Source organism: Protopterus annectens, chromosome 16.part0, assembly GCF_019279795.1.
Source record: "Protopterus annectens isolate FY-2018-M chromosome 16.part0, PAN1.0, whole genome shotgun sequence".
Lineage (NCBI taxonomy): Eukaryota > Metazoa > Chordata > Ceratodontiformes > Protopteridae > Protopterus > Protopterus annectens.
Genome location: NC_056750.1, coordinates 849733103 through 849750307, shown reverse-complemented (window position 1 = coordinate 849750307; position 17205 = coordinate 849733103). Strand labels below are relative to the sequence as shown.

At 45.2% G+C, this 17205-nt stretch overlaps 1 protein-coding gene across 1 annotated transcript in view; it reads right to left on the bottom strand.

Moving 5' to 3' along the window:
- The window catches only part of PRRC2B (proline rich coiled-coil 2B), a 3584159-nt gene that overhangs the window by 381854 nt on the left and 3185100 nt on the right, over positions 1 to 17205 (bottom strand). The window lies entirely within an intron of this gene.

Genomic DNA, 17205 nt, shown 5'->3' with positions numbered 1-17205 from the left:
TTTTGTAAATCAAAACATGCTTATTCTTTAAAATAGAACATTCAAGGAGACAAGCTGATCAATTAGAAAGCTGCGACTTTCTATGTTGGTGGTGTCGGTGCTTAATGACACAGTCAATGCAGTAGATTTATAGGCAAAGAATGAAGAATTTTGTACAGTTTGGACACATGAAGACCCATAGAGCTCAAAGTTGACAGAGGTTCAAAGTGCAATGTTGTGTCAGCAGAAACATTTGCTAGAGCATGTACTGGTGAGAAGTTTGATTTGGCAGTGTGTGAAGCTTGTTGCTTATGGTGGTGAAAAAAATTCAAACTGAAGGTTCAGTAGTGGTTTCATGTTACTCTGCTGGGAACAGCTATGACTTGCAACTTCACGTATTCAAAAGGTACGTACAGTCATTATTAGGCAACAGAGATGCTTTTAAAATGGGACTTTCATTTAATAAGGAAGTACACCATGTAAGCTTAAAAGACCACTGTTCTAATTTTGCCCAGACTAATTTCTCTACCTATGCTGATCTTTTCAAAGATAAACTAGGCAAACTTCCAGTTGTGTACTCCATGAAGTTAAACCTGAAGTCAGCACAATTGTCAGACCAGCCTGGAAAGCTCCAGTAGCTATGCAGAACAGAGTCAAGGCTGAGCTAGATAAAAATGGTGCAGCAAGGTGCGACTTTCCAGTTGATGAACCAACTGAATGGTATCTGAATGGGCATCTTCCATGGTGGTAGCTCAATTTGAACAAAACACTGAAAAGACCTCCTCATCCAATGTATACAGTCGAAGTCGCTGCTCTTATGCCAAATGCTACTTTTTTTCTGTTTTGGATGCAGAGAGCTCATTTTGACAAATTTTGCTTGACCACAAATCCTCACTCCCAACCATTTGAAGTACTCCTTTTGACATGTACATATTTTTAAGAATGACATTTGGGATAAATTCTGCCAGTGAAGTCCTTCGGCATGCCATGGAACAAATTTTTCTGGTTATCCGTGTGCTATTATAGTAAATGATATTTTAGTAGGAGGTAATGGTGAAGCCAAGCATGACAGGAAACTCAAGAAAGTTCTAGAAAGAGCATTTGAAGCGAATCTTAAGCTGAATCCTCAGAAGTGCAAATTCAGGGTACGAGACGTTACTTATGTTGGTCATTTGCTTACCAGTTCACGTTTACAACCATATCCTTCCAAGCAGACAGCAATTATCGAGATGCCAGCTCCAGAAAACGTTCAAGCCTTACGTTTTCTCGGCATGGTTAACTATCTAGGCAAGGTCATTCCAGACTTGAGCCAACTTTCAGCACTGCTCAGAGAGTTGACACGCAAAAATGTACCCTGGTCCTGGTCAGACAACCACCAAGGAGCATTTGATGCCTTGAAAAGTACAGTTTTGTACCTACCATAAATGATCCACATTGCTGCAGTCCTTACACTTGGGTAGTCCGCTGTCCTCGGTCGGCCCGAATATCAAAGTATAAGGCTGACGTCGGTCAAGGCGCATTTGACTGACATCAGGACGTCAGGGTACAAATGCGCATGACCGACGTCATATCCTCAGTCTTTTCTTGCCCCAGATGTCAGAAGACCCTAAAAAGAAAGGTCAAAACCAAAAGACAGCAAACAACCAACCAACCACCCTTGCACTAAAAATATGTACAATATATACAATATACACCATATTGACAACCCAACCCACACAACCGCCTCTAACTACAGAGGGGAAGGAGGGAGGGTAAATTGGACTGCAGCAATGTGGATCTTGAACATCTACATTTATGGTAGGTACAAAACTGTACTATGTTCTTCATCTCACATTGCTGCAGTCCTTACACTTGGGTAGAATCCCAAAGCAGAGGTAAGGGAGGATGGCAAAACTATAAGGAAGCAGGAGCTGCCAAAATGCCCTGCAAAATAGCAGTGGCAAAACCAGCCCTAGATTTAGAATAAAGTGGAAGGTGATAATGCCTAGAGAAAGTATGCACTGAACTCCAAGTAGCTGCCTCCAAAATATCTTTAGTTGCCACCCCTCAAAAGCTGTGAAGTGGCAGTAGCCCTAGTGGAATGAGGCCTAATCCCAGCTGGAATCTCCTTGCCATGATGGGAATAACAGAAAGCAATGCAAAACCCAATCCACTTAGAAATAGTTTGTTTTGACACAGGCTTGCCCTGAGAACTCAAAGCAAAAGAAACAAGTAACTGCTGAGACTGCCTGAACCCTTTAGTTCTGTCCAAATAATATCGCAACTGCCTGTGTACATCTAAAGTGTGCAAAATCTTTTCCCCTTTATTTTGGGGATTTGCATAAAAGTAGGCAAATGAATAGTTTGGTTTAAAGCCACACTAGAAACCACTTTAGGCATAAAGGAAGGATTAGTGCGTAAAGATACCCTATCCTTATGGAAAATTAAGAAAGGCTCAACCGCCATAAGGGCCTGCAACTCAGAAACCCTTCTTGCAGAGGTAATGGCCAACAAAAACAGTCTTCCATGATAAATATTTCAACTCGGTAGTAGCTGCAGGCTCAAAGGTTGTAGAGTGAGTTTCTCCAACACAAAATTGAGATCCCAAGCAGGAGTAGGAGCTCTCGTGGGGTCTTATATTCTTTGCCCCTCTAAGAAATTGCTTGAGCAAAGGATGAGAAAACAAAGGTGGGTCACAATCATAGTGAGCGAAATTGCTGCAGCATGAACCTTAATAGAAGAGAAGGACAAACCTTTGTCCAGTAACTCAGTAAGATATTGAAGAGCCACACTTAAATTAGGCTCAGAAACATCAAAATCCTTTGCTGCACTCCAAAATAAAAATCTCTTCCATTTATCTGCGTACACTTTCCTTGTACTAGGCCTTCTAGCTTCCAAAATAACATTCAAAACTTGCTGTGGAAGTTGAGACCCACTATGGTTCAAAACAGAATATGCCAGGCTGTTAGGTGAAGAGAGTGAAGCTTGACATTGAGCAAATGACTGTCCTCCTGAGACAACAGGTGTGGAATCGAAGGCAAAGGCCATGGAGGCTCCCGTACCAGGCTTCTCAGTAATGGGTACCAATGCTGTCGAGGCCAATCTGGAGCTATCAAAATCATCCTTGGCTTGTCCTGTCTGGCCTTTAGTAGAACCTTTGGGAGGAGAGGCAGAGGTGGAAAGGAATACACATGAAGATTGCTCCAATTGAAAGAAAGAGCATCCACTTTCCAAGCCGTGGGATGAAACCTTTTCGTGCAAAGCTTTGGCAGCTGGTGGTTTAGTGGAGAAGCGAACAGATCTATGTCTGGAGTTCCCCATGACACTGTCAATTTCTGAAATACATGAGGATCCAATTTCCACTCGTGGGGATCCATAATTCGTCTGCTCAACACATCTGCTAAGGAGTTCTGTGCTCCCGGCAGAAACCTTGCCTGAAGATTTAGCTGTAAACTGAGAGCAGTCTCCCACAAAATCATTGCTTGCCTGCATAGAGGATAAGAATGTGTTCCCCCTTGCTTGTTGATGTACCACATGACAGTTGTGTTGTCTGTTAGAATCAACACCTGCCCTGGAAGAAGTAAATCCTTGAAAGCTATTAATGAAAACTGGACTGCTAACATCTCCTTCAAGTTGATATGTAGATGTTGTAGTCTGGCAGGCCACTTGTCTTGTATCCACTTTCCATTCAGATGAGCTCCCCAAGCTTTGTCTGAGGCATCTGTCGTTAGAATCTGACTCGCCTCTGGCCGGGTCAGAGAGAGTCCCTTGTTTAGGTGACATTCCTGAGCCCACCACAACAATTCCTTTTGAATGCAAGGTATTATTTGAATGACAGTGTCCAGATCCTGGCAGTGCTGTGTCCATACATTTTTGAGATACCATTGTAACTTCCTCATATGCAGTTTGGCATTGGGAAGCACCAGAATACAAGATGCCATGAACCCCAAGGCTTGAAGGACTGTCCTTGCAGTCAGCCTGGACTGATGAGACAATTGATGAAAGTAAAGAGAAAGATTCTTTTGTTTGTCCGGGGTCAAAAAGGCCATCTGGGATGCTGTATTCAGTCTTACACCCAGAAAGCACATGTCCTGAGAGGGTACTAGACTGGACTTTATTTCGTTCACAGAATACCCCAGGCATCTTAGCACTGCTATCACATATTCCAAATGATGAAGAAGCTCGTCCCTTCCTTGAGCCAGAATCAGGCAATCGTCCAAATAAGGATAGATCTGTATTCCTTTTAGCCTGAGGAAAGCTATCACTGGAGCCAGAACTTTCGTGAAAACTCTGGGCAGTAGATAAGCCAAAGGGCAATGCAGAGAACTGATAATGAGAAGTCCCAGCCAGCGCAGATACTTCCTGCAACTCAGTCTGATAGGAACATGAAGGTAAGCCTCCTTGAGATCCAAAGTTACCATCCAATGATCTTTGCCCAGCAGAGGTAAAAGCTGTTGTAACGTCAACATTTTGAACTTGGGAATGTCCAGATAAGTGTTGAGGGTAGATAAATCCAAAATTGGTCTCCACGTGTTCCCTTTCTTTGGTACTAGGAACAGGCGAGAATAAAATCCTAGGCCCACTTCTGGCATAGGGACCGGCTGTATGGCCCCTATTTGAAGCAACAGAGAAATTTGTTTGTGAGCCTCTATTCTTTGCTGAGGAGGAACGTCTGGCATGCCTTTGAAAGGAGGCAAGGTATGGAAATAAAACCTGTAACCGTGGTGTATGATATCCAATACCCATCTGTCTTGGGTAATTAAAGTCCAATTTTCCTTGAAAAGTGCCAACCTTCCTCCCAAAGGTGCTGCCAGACGAGAAGGTTCTGGCAGCTGAAAAGGTAGGTCATTGGGTCTGTTTACGAAAGGAATGACCCCTGCCCCCACCCGAAGACTGTGCAGGTGAACTCCCTGTTCTAGGCCTGAAAGAACCCTGAGCTCTGCCCCTACCACGTCTAGACCTACCCCTAGACTGGGAATCATAAGAAGGATACGTCCACCCCTTGGTAGGCCAATTTCTACTAAACTTCGGAGGCTGAACCTGCAAAAAATCTTTAACAGTCTGCATAGACTTAGCCTTGTCTTCCATTTTCTTTAAGACTGCCTCAACAGGAGAACCAAACAACACATCAGATTGTAAAGGAGCATCTAAAATCCTTGTCTTAACATGGTCAGATAAATTCTGATCCCTCAGCCAGGCGTGCCTGCGAAGAACTGACCCAGTGGCAGCCACCCTAGGCGAGGCCTGTACAGCATCAAAACCACATTGCAAAGAATGCTTACCCACCTGTTCAGAAACATGTACTAAATCTTGTAACTCTTTACACTCAATACCTTCCGCCAGAGCATCTACTTTAGATTTCAATTGTGAAAGGAGATAGTTTTGGTATTTCAACATGTGAAACTGGCAATTCAAAGCCCTCATAGCTAGGGTGGAAGAAGTATAAACTTTCTTTCCCCATCTATCCAAAGCCCTGGCCTCTTTATCTGGAGGAACCGGATTTTTGACAACAGAAGCCTTAACACCTTTAGGCCCCTGACTAACAGTTTCTGGGTCTGCCCTAGGACTCTTAAAAAGATACTTATGAGCTTCAGGCACCCTGTAATACCTATCCGGTTTAACAGGAGCAGGAGGCAAAGAATCAGGATTAAGAGAAGCCTCTGCAAAAACATCTTCCACCACATCCAGAACAGGAGGTATAGCCAAAGGCCTATGCTGGGGTAAGAACAAAAATTCCCTAAGCCTTTTCCTGGAATCAGAGAAGTCCTGACCTTCCCACTTAAAATGCTCCCTCATGGAATGAAGAGTCTCTGAAAAAGAAAAATCCTCAGGAGGAGAAGCAGAAGGAGTAGAATCATCCACATCAGAATCAGAATAAGGAGAGTACTCCTGCAAGTCTTCAGCCGAAGACTCTGAAACATCCGAAGCCTGCTCAAAACTCCCTAGCTCAGGTTCTACCCTAGGTCTCTTATCAGGAGGGGGCAAAGAACCTCTAATCAAAGTAATCAAATCTTCTGCCATTTTAAGCATATGCTTCTTGGGCACAGTTCCTGAAGAACTAGGGGTGACACCAACTGAAGCTAAACCTGGCCTGCCTCTGGGAGAAGCCTTGGAAACAGAAGGAGAGGGCCTAACCACCCTAGGCAGGGAAGGGAGTACAGTAACCTGAGAAGCCCCTTCAGCCTGACCTGCCTCCTGAGAGGCCACATCCTGCAATAACAAAGTCTCTCCCTGGGACTCCAAAGAAACCTCCGGCGGAACCACCGGCTCCACCGACACCTCTAAAGAACCGGCGTCCGGTACGGACGGTTCTTCTAGCCTAGGCTTAGCTGCTTTGTCCTTGCGCTTCTTCGAAGAAGCGGGCGTCGGAGCATCCGACGGCATTTTATAATTGCACCGCTTCCCGAAGACTAACCTGGCACAATCTAACCTTCTCTTTATAGTGCGCTTATTGAATCTAGCACAACAGCGACACCCAACAACGTCGTGCTCAGGCCCTAAACAAGGAATACACAAAGTATGATAATCTCTATGCGGTATCTGTTTCCCACAAGAAATACAGTTATTCACTTTCTGACATCCGGTAAACCACTGAGGCAAGAAAAAACTAAAATATTCCCCAACGGGGTACTTAGCCAACTTTGACTCTGTCTGAAACTCCGAATTCGAAAAATTTCAGAACGCCGAACGGCACTTGCAACGCTGCTTCTGCATCGGACCATGCGGCAAAAAAGACTGGGGATATGACGTCGGTCATGCGCATTTGTACCCTGACGTCCTGATGTCAGTCAAATGCGCCTTGACCGACGTCAGCCTTATACTTTGATATTCGGGCCGACCGAGGACAGCGGACTACCCAAGTGTAAGGACTGCAGCAATGTGAGATGAAGAACATCAGATTATTGCCAGTCCACCTACTCTCATATGTTATGATGTTCACAAACCAGTTACTCTTTCTTGTGATGCTTCGAAGTTTAGTCTTGGTGCAGTCATTCTAAAAGACAGTAGACCAGTAGCCTATGCATCCAGAACTTTAACCCAAAACGAGAGGCAGTATGCGCAGGTAAAGAGCTCTTGGCAAATGTGTTTGTATGTTTGAAGTCCCATGATTATATTTATGGCTGCCTAATTTAAACTGAAACAGATCACCAACCTCTAGACACTATTTTGAGAAAGCCTATGCATACAGCTCCTGCCAGATTGCAAAGCATGATGTTGAAATTGCAAAAGTATCATTTCAATCTTATCTACACAAATGCAAACTTCTTTATCTTGCCGATACATTACCCAGATCGCCCAGAAAAACCACTGAACAGCATGCCAATGAGAACCTTGATTTTGAAATCATGGAAATGAGAAATTTTTCTTCCACACATTTTGATGAGCTTAGAACTCGCACATCCTCATATCCAATACTTCAGAAGCTCAACCACTATCAGTCAATGATGGCCTTCAAAGCAATCTTGTTTTCCAGTAGCCGTGCAACCTTTTCCTTACAGAGATGACATTTTGTTTGACAATGGTATCATCATGAAAGGTCCAAAAGTGATTTTTCAAAATCCTTGGAAGTATACTACCATCTTGCATCGTGGCCATCCAGAAACTGATTCTATCAAAAGAAGGGCAAGAGAAAGTACAGTTGTGTACACTTACCATAAATGTAGATGTTCGAGTGCATTCACTGTTGCAGTCATCACACACTTGGGTTATCTGCCTGCAGGTAGCCCTCAGTCAGCCTGAATACCAGAGTCTTGGGATTTCTGTCTCGGATGCAGTCGCTTCTTCCATGAAGTCAGGAAGTCATAGGTATAAAACATGCAGCAGATGCCAGTATAAAGTATGCAGCAGATGCCATTACATCAGTTTTTCTTGCCCCAGATGTCAGGAGTCCCCACAATATGAGGCAATTATGTGTAGAACACCCTCAGAAGAAAGTAAACACCATTGTTATAAGATATGGCCAAACAGAAATTAATACGTAGAAGTATAAAGGGAAGTCAGGGGGCTGGAGGTAGGGTAACCAGAATTGCAACAGTGAATACACAAGAAACATCTACATTTATGTTAAGTGTACACAACTGTACTATGTTCTTCGTGTTTCACTGTTGCAGTCATTACATTTGGGTTGATTCCCAAAGCTGAGGATGGGTGGTGGCAGTCAAGAAGCATTAGAAATGGTTTGTTTTGAAATGGCCTTGCCCTCTGCCCCTGTAGCAAAGCTGACTAGCAGCTGGTCAGATTTTCTGAAAGGTTTAGTCCTGTCTAGACAGAACCTATGCTGCCTGTGCACGTCCAGGGAGTGCAGGATCCTTTCCCCTTTATTCTGAGGATTCGGGAAAAAAGTTGGCAAATGAATGGATTGGTTTAAAGCCACACTAGATACCACCTTTTGCATAAATGATAGGTTAGTCCTGAGGGAAACCCTGTCAGCATGAAAGACAATGAAGGGTTCCATGGCCATAAGGGCCTGCAATTCAGACACTCTTCTTGCTGAAGTGATGGCTAGAAGTAAAGCTGTTTTCCAGGAGAGGAATTTTAACTCTGCTGGCGCAGCAGGATCAAAGGGTGGAAGTGTGAATTTTTCCAATACAAAGTAAAGGTCCCAGGCTGGAGTGGGAGCTCTCCTGAAGAGGGGGGGGGGGGGGGGTCTTAAAAATTTGGCTCCTCTCAGGAAATGTTTGACCAGAGGATAAGGGAAGAGGGGTGGCTCAGTATTATAATAAGCTGAGATGGCAGAGGCATGAATCTTAATTGAAGAGAAGGATAAGACTTTGTGGAACATTTCTGTTAAGTAATCTAGTAAATGAGGTAAGCTGGGCACAGTTGTGTCCATTCCTTCAGACAGGCTCCAAGAACAGCATCTTTTCCACTTTTCTGCATAGGACTTGGTAGTACTAGGCCTTTTTGCCTCCAGGATGGCATCCAGCACCTGCTTACTGAGGGTTCAGGGGATGAACCAGGCTGCTAGGTTCACGGTTTGTAGCTGAGGATGGAAAATCTGGCCCTCCTACTGGGACAGCAGGGAGGGGGACTGAGGCAGGTGCCAAGGTGGCAGTACTGTCAGACTGCGCAAAAGTGGGTACCAGTTCTGGCATGGCCAGTCTGGTACAATCAGGATTGTCCTTGGCATGTCCTGTTTGATCTTTAGTAGAACCTTCGAGAGGACGGGCAAAGGGGGAAAGGCATAGCTAGAGAGGTTTTCCCATGTAAAGAACAGAGCATCCACTTTCCAGGCTTGGCTGTGGGGAGTTCTGGTGCAATATTTGCTCAATTTAAAGTTCTGAGGGTAAGCAAAGAGGACCACCTCGGGTGCCCCCCAACTGTGGAAAAGCAGCTTGAATGATTTGGGTTCCAGTTTCCACTTGTGTGGGTCCATTAGATTTCTGCTTATGTTGTCACCCAGTGAATTTAGTTTGCCTGGCAGGAATTGAGCTTGCAGGTGCACTTGATTGCTCAAGGCTGTGTTCCACAGAGCCATGGCTAACCTCCAGAATGGGTTCCCTCCTGCTTGTTTATGTACCACATAACTATGGTGTTATCCCCGTCTATATCAATAGTTGCCCTGGAAGAATAAAGCGCTTGAAGGCTGTCACAGCATTCTGTACAGCTAACATTTCTTTTTGATTGATATGCAGGTGAATTTAATTTGGGCTCCATTTGCCCTGAATACCTTATCCTGCCATGCGAGTCCCCATGCATATTCTTTCTAATGCGTCTGATGTTAGGGTTTGGGCGGCAGGGGGTAGAGTGAAAGGGAGTCCTTTGTTGTGGTAGCAGGCCTCTGCCCACCAAGGGAACTCTGCTCTTAGGCAAGGAATGATAGGCATCTTTGTTTCCAGGACCTGAGAATGTTGACAGCAGAGACTTTAAGTAGCCTTGAAGTTTCCTCATATGCAGTCTTGCATATGGAATTAGTAGAATGCAAGAGGCCATGAACCCTAGGGCTTGCATTATTTTTCTTGCAGATAGCTGGATTTTGGTGGCCCATAGATTGAAGTAGTTTGTCAAATACATTTCTTTTTCTGGAGTGAGGAATGCCATCTGGGAAGCTGTGTTCAAGCTTGCTCCCAGGAATACAACCTGCTGTCTGGGTACCTAATGTGATCTCTTTTTGTTGATGGTGTACCCCAGTGAAGTTAGAAGTCTCTCTACAAATGTCAGGTGCTGGAGTAGCAATTCCTGTCTGCTTGAATCAGGCAATCGTCCAAGTATGGGAAAATTTGAATTTTTCTCTGCCTGCAATACACAATGGCTGGAACTAGGCATTTTGAGAATACCCTGGGCGCAGTAGATAAGTCAAAGGGAAGTGCAGAGGACTTTTAATGCAGAGAGCCTGCTTTGAAATGTAGGTATTGCCTGCAAGATTCCCTTATGGGGATGTGCAGATAAACTTCTTTTAAGTCTAGGATGGCTAGCCAGGAGTCCTTGGCTAGCATAGGAAGCAGCTGTTGGAGCGTAAGCATTTTGAATCTTGGAACCACCAGGAAGGTGTTGAGAATAGACAGATCCAGGGTAGGGCGCAAAGAGTTTTCTTTTCTGGGTACCAGAAACGGTCTGGAGTAAAAACATTGTCCTCTATGCTCTGCTGGGATAGGTTGAATAGCCCTGATACTAAGAAAAAGTACTTGTCTTTGGGCCTCTGTCCACTGGTTTGGGGGGAGGTCTGGCCATCCACCTGGGTGATGTACTCCCAGTTTTTTGCATGTAGGGCAAGTTTTCCTCCAAAGGGTGCAAGTACTTGGGCAATGCCTGGATGTTAAGGATGGCATTGTGAGATTTTACCATAGGATGGTGGTTAACTACTCCCCATTTTAGAGGTGGGAGCACTCCATTGCATAGATCGGTGTATACCCTGAGACTGTAATCGTGGTGGTATGCTGCCCCTGGGTTAGGACTGAGAAGGTCTGGGAGGGACTGGAAAGGACCAGATGTCAGAAGGCCAATGCCTACTGAATCTAGGTGGCTGTACCTGTAAGAAATACTTAACAGTTTGCATAGATTTATTTTTTCCTCCATCTTTTTGAGGACTTTTTCTGCTTTATTGCCTAACAGGTGTTCTTGATTTAATGGTGCATCTAGTAACTTTGCTTTGACATAGTCTGGCAAGATACGTTCCTTAAGCCAAGCATGCCTTCTAAGAACAGACCCAGTAACCACATTGCAAAGAATGTTTTCCAACTTGGTTAGCAGAATGCAGTAACTCTTGTAAATCTTTATGTTCTGCACAATCAGGAATCAACATCATTTTCTGTTTAATTAGCTCCATAATATGTTGCTGATACTTAAACATATGAAACTGGCAATTTAAAAACCTGATGGCACAGGAGTATATCTTCTTACCCCATCTGTCTAAAGCCCTAGAGTCCCTGTCCGAAGGGGTAGGGGTTTTGGCTGTTGTAGCCTTAATGCCTTTACATCGCTGGGAAATGGTCTCTGGATCCGCAGTTGGATTCTTAAAGAGAAACTTGTGGGAGTCAGGTACTCTGTAGTATCGGTCAGGTTTCCTGGCCACAGGAGGCAAAGTATCAGGGGTAAGGCTGGATTCCAAGAAGGCATCATCTACAATTTCCTGAACATGGGGTATAGCTAGAGGCCTGCACTGAAGCAAGTCTAAAAATTCTCTGAGTCTCTTTTTTTGGACTGAGGGTAGTCCTGGCAATCCCAGCGGAAATGCTCTCGAGGTATGCCAGGTTTCACCAAAAGAAAAGTCCTCTGGAGTGGAGGCGGAGGGGAGGGAATCCTCTGCATCTGAATCCTCACAGGTAGATAAGGGAATGTTCCTGGTAATCAAAGGGATCAGAGTCATCGGACTCACGGTCTGTAGAATCAGAAGGAAAATCAATCCTTTGACTTACAGAGGGGGAAGGCTGGCTTCCCCTAATTAAATTTATAAGGTCTTTCACAATTTTAAGCATTTGTTTCCGTGGCATGGGAGCTTGAGCATGCGCTTTGATAGTCGGTTTTCTAGGAGTAGTGCGAACTCTGGGCCTGAGAAACTCGGTAGTTTTAGTCAAAAACGAATGTCGGTTTAATACGAACATCGGAAGGTTAGAATACACCCTCAGAAACCAGTGCCTGCACAGCAGCTCCAGACCTATCCAAGGTAGAGACATCCATGGGTTCCATAGTCGAAGAAGCAACTCGTGGCATACCGGACTCCGAAAGGGCCTCAGCAGAGGCCTGCGAATCTGTAGAAGCGGGTATAAGGGGCTGCAAAGGCACCTCACTACCAGCCTATGCGGTCTGTCTGTCTTTATCCTTACGTTTTTTTTTCAGAAAATCGTTATTCGGATGGCTTATCGAAGCCATTTCAGAATACGGAGAATGACCGCGAAAGACTTTAGCAACAAAAACAGCCCGAAAACTAATAGATTGGGCGTTGAACAAGGCACAAAACCGACAGCAAGGAACGTCGTGGTCTGGGCCTAAACAGGTGACGCAGTAAGAATGAAAATCTCTGTGAGGTATTTGCTTTCCACAGGAAAGACAATTATTAACTTTTTCTGACATTGGTTAGAGCAAGAAAAATTGATCCCCAATGGGGTACTTATCTTTTAGAAGACTTCAGGTCTGAAACTCGAAAAATGAAAATTTCAGGAGGCGGCCGACCAGCACTTGTGAACTGCTTCTGCTTTGGACACTGCACGGCAAGAAAAAGCTGATGTAATGGCGTTGGCTGCATGTTTTATACCCATGACGTCCTGACTTCATGGAAGAAGCAACAGTATCCAATGCAGAAATCCCAAGACTCTGGTATTCAGGACGATTTCAGGGCTGCCTGCAGGCAGATAACCCAAATGTGATGACAAACAGTGAAACACGAAGAACATCTAGTACTCTGGCCTTCTATGTCAAAGAATATCGACAGAGTACTTGCATCTTGTTCTGTAGGTAACGGTACTAAAGCCACATCAACAGAAAGAACCACTTCAGCTAAACAAGATTCCTGAACTACCTTGGTTGACAGTAGCTACAGACATTTTCTGGAATGGCCAACATTACCTGGTGTTAACAGACTCTTATTCAAACTGGTTCGAGATTGATCTACTTCCAAATCTAGTATCTAGTGCAGTCATTACTAAGTTGAAGTGTCATTTTGCAGTCCATGGTAGTCCGCACAAAGTTTGTTCAGACAATGGGACACAGTTAACAATGGGACACAGTTAACAAGCCAGCAGTTAGAGATTTGCTGAACAGTGGGACTTTATTCATGTTACGAGTAGCCCTGAGTAACCAGTCAAATGGTTTGGCAGAATGTGCAGTTTAAAGTGCAAAACAGTTATTAGAGAAGCTGAAATGAGACAATAGCAATGTTTTTCTGTCGCTCAGAAATATTCCTTGTGATAAACATCCTGGTTCACCTGCACAAAAGGCTTTTCTCGAGACAAACCAGAAAGCACAGTTGTGTACACTTACCATAAATGTAGATGTTCGAGTGTATTCACTGTTGCAGTAATAAAATTTAGGTTATCCTGCTAGGGGTAGCTCTCAGTAGGCCAGAATACCAGGGGTTTAGTATTTCTGTGTTGGTTGCTGTTGCTCCAGGACTGACATCAGGTTGTCAGTGGTATAAAATCAGTCAGCCGACGCCATTACATCAGTTTTTCTTTCCCTGTCAGGAGCCCCCCCCAAATAGGAAGCAAGCTTATGGTGGAAGAACACCACCAGTAGAAAGGAAATAACAAAACTCCCCTGTAAGGAGAGAGGAAGAGAGACAAGGGGAATAGAGGGAGGGTAACCAGGACTGCAACAGTGAATACACTCGAAAATCTACATTTATGGTAAGTGTACACAACTGTACTATGTTCTTCGTATTTCACTGTTGCAGTCATCACATTTGGGTCGATTTCCAAAGCTGAAGAAAAAGGTGGAGGCAGTCAAGAAGACTGGGGTCTGGCTAGGTTGCCCTGCAAGACTGCAGTGGCAAGGCCTGCCCTGGATTTGGAGAAGACAGGCAGGTGGTAATGCTTGGTGAAGGTATGAACAGATGTCCATGTTGCAGCCTCCAGAATGTCTCTGGTGGGGACCCCTCTGAGGAAAGCTGCAAAGGTGGAGGTTGCTCTGGTGGAATGTGTCCTGACCCCCTTGGGGGGAGGTTTTCTGTGCTGTTTGTAGCAAAAATGGATGCAATGTGCTATCCATTTGGAAATTGTTTGGATATGGGCCTTGACCTCTGCTCCTGCAGCGAATTTGTCTAGCAATTGATCAGATTTTCTAAAAGATTTAGTCCTGTCTAGGTAGAATCTGAGCTGTCTGTGCACATCTAGAGAGTGCAGAATCCTTTCCCCCTTTGTTTTGTGGGTTTGGGAAAAAGGTGGGAAAATGAATGGATTGGTTGAGAGCCACACTAGACGCCATGAATGGTGGGTTAATCCTGAGGGAGACCCTGTCAGCATGGAAAATGATGAATGGCTCTACAACCATAAGTGTTTGTAGCTCTGTTACTCTTCCAGCTGAAGTGACAGCCAGAAGCAAGGCTGTCTTCCAAGATTCATAGGTTCATAGATTAGTACTAAGCTAACTGCCCTTGAGAGCCATTTTAAGCCTAGCCAATTATCCCTTGTGAGACTCGAACCCTGCACCTTGTGTTTGTAAGGCAAACACCTTAGCCATTAGGCCACCCTCCTAACACTGCTGAAGCTACAGGCTCAAAGGGGGACAGGGTGAACTTTTCCAACACAAAATTTAGGTCCCAAGTTGGGGTAGGCACTCTTTTGGGTGGCCTCAAGTTGTTAGCCCCTATTAGGAACTGTTTGATGAGTGGCTTTGTGCTGAAATGAGTAAAGATGGCAGAAGCATGAATTTTAATAGAAGAGAAGGATAGACCCTTGTGTAGTAGGTCTGCCAGGTAATTCAGGAAGAGAGGTAGAAAGGGCTATGCCGTTCCAGTTCCCTTAGCCTGGATCCAGGTGCAAAACCTTTTTCACTTGTCAGCATAAGACTTTCTAGTGCTGGGGCATCTGGCCTCACGTATAATATCTAGAACTTGTTTGCTCACACTGACAGCTTGAGGAGAGGTCAGGGAATAAGCTAGGCTGCCAGATTGAGGGTCTGCAATTGGGGATGCATGCATCCTCCACTCCTCTGAGTCAGGAGAGTTGGGATCTGAGGTAGGAGCCATAGTGGCAGGAGTGACAGGCTCCGCAGCAGTGGGTACCAGTGCTGTCATGGTCAGTCTGGGGTAATGAGGATTGTCCTTAGTTTTTCCTCCCTTATTTAGAGCAGTACCCTTGAAATGAGTGGTAGAGGGGGAAATGCATAGACCGAGAGGTTCACCCACTGTAAGAATAGAGCGTCCACTTTCCAGGCCTTGTTGTGAGGTTCTAGATGCAGAATTTGCTGAGCTGATGATTGGAGTGGAAGGCACAGAGGTCTACCTTTGGGGTGCCCCATTTCTGGGTTACAAGGGTGAAGGTTCTTTGGTCTAGCTGCCACTCATGTGGGTCTAGCAGGTTTCTGCTTAGGGTGTCTGCCAGAGAGTTGAGAGAGTCTGGCAGGAATTGTGCTAACAGGTGTAGCTGCATGGCTGAGGCCATGTGCCAAAAGGTTATGGCGAGCCTGCACAGAAGATAAGAGTGAGTCCCTCTCTCTGCTTGATGTACCACATCACCGTGGTGTTGTCTGTTTTGATCAGTAGAGACCCCGGGGAGAGTAGGGGTCTGTAAGCTGTCAGAGCATGCTGAACAGCTAACATCGCTTTTTGGTTGATGTGCAGATGTATTTGATTTGGCCTCCATTGGCCCTGAATGCACCTGCCGATCAGGTGTGCACCCCAAGCATAGTCTGATATGTCTGTGGTGAGGGTCTGGGTGGCATGGGGTAGTTGTGGTAGCATGCTGCTCCCGACCAAATTAAATCTTTCCTTAGACAAGGTATCATTGGTAAAAGATTCCAGGTCTTGAAAGTGCCGGCATCAAAGGCTTTTTAGGTACCACTGCAGTTTCCTCACACGCAGTCTGGCATATGGAATGAGTAGCATGCAAGAAGCCATGAACCCCAGAGCTTGCAGGATCTACCTTAGGATAACTGGGTCCTGGTGGCTAGTTGAGAGAATTAGGTTGTCAGGTAGGTTTGTTATTCTGGTGTAAGGACTGCCATCTGGGATGCTGTGTACTAGTTTTGATTTCTTTTCATTCACAGTATACCCCAGGGAGGTCAGTAGGTCCTTTACAAAGGTCAGGTGCTTTATCAGCTTTTCCTGTCTGCCTGAATCAGGCAGGCGTCTAAGTATGGGTAAATCTGAGTATTTCTTTGTCTGCAAAAAGCAATGGCGTGAGTCAGACATTTTGTGAAAACTCAGAGCAGTGGATAAGCCCAAGGGAAGCGCAGAGAACTGAAAGTGCAGTGATCCTGCTCTGAAACGTAGGTATTTCCTGCACGATTCCCTGACTGGGATGTGCAGGTAGGCCTCTTTTAGGTCTAGGGTGGCCAACCAAATATCCTTAGAAAGCATAGGAAGAAGCTGCTGGAGGGTGAGCATTTTGAATTTTGGTATCACCAGAAAGGCGTTTAGAATGGATAGGTCGAGGATGGGGCGTCATGTGCCCTCTTTTCTGAGTACCAGGAAGCATCTGGAGTAGAAACCTTGGCCTGTCTGTTCTGCAAGAACATGCTCTATTGCCCTCATAGACAGGAGGGAAAGGACTTGCTTTTTGGCCTCTACCCACTGGTTTGGGGGAAGATATGGGAATCCTTTTGGGGTTGGCAGAGTGTGAAAATAAAATTTGTATCCCTGGGACACTATGCTGAGGATCCATCAGTCGTTGGTAATGGTGGCCCAGTTGCTTGCGTGGAAGAAGAGTTTTCCTCCTAGGGACAAGTGCAGGAGGGCAGAGGGAGGGGGAGTGGAAGTGTAAAGTCACTGTGAGCTCTTACCATAAGGGGGTGGGTTTGCACTCCCTGGTTTTGAAGAGGAGGAACTACATTTCTTAGATGGCTGCATTCCCTGGGGCTGTTGTCTGGGGGGGGGGGGTCTGCTTCACCTGGGTCTGGGCTGAGCTGACCGGGGGGGGGGGGGGGGGCAGGAAAGGACCAGTGCTTGGAGGGGCAATGCCTACTGAACCTTGGTGGTTGGACCTGTAAGAAGTATTTAACTACCTGCATAGATTTAGCTTTTTCTTCCATCTTTTTTAGGACCTCTTCTGCCTTAGTGCCAAATAAGTTGTCTTTGTGCAAGGGTGCATCCAATAATTTGGATTTGACATGTCAGGCAAGGTCTGTTCCTTAAGCCAAGCATGTCTTCCAAGT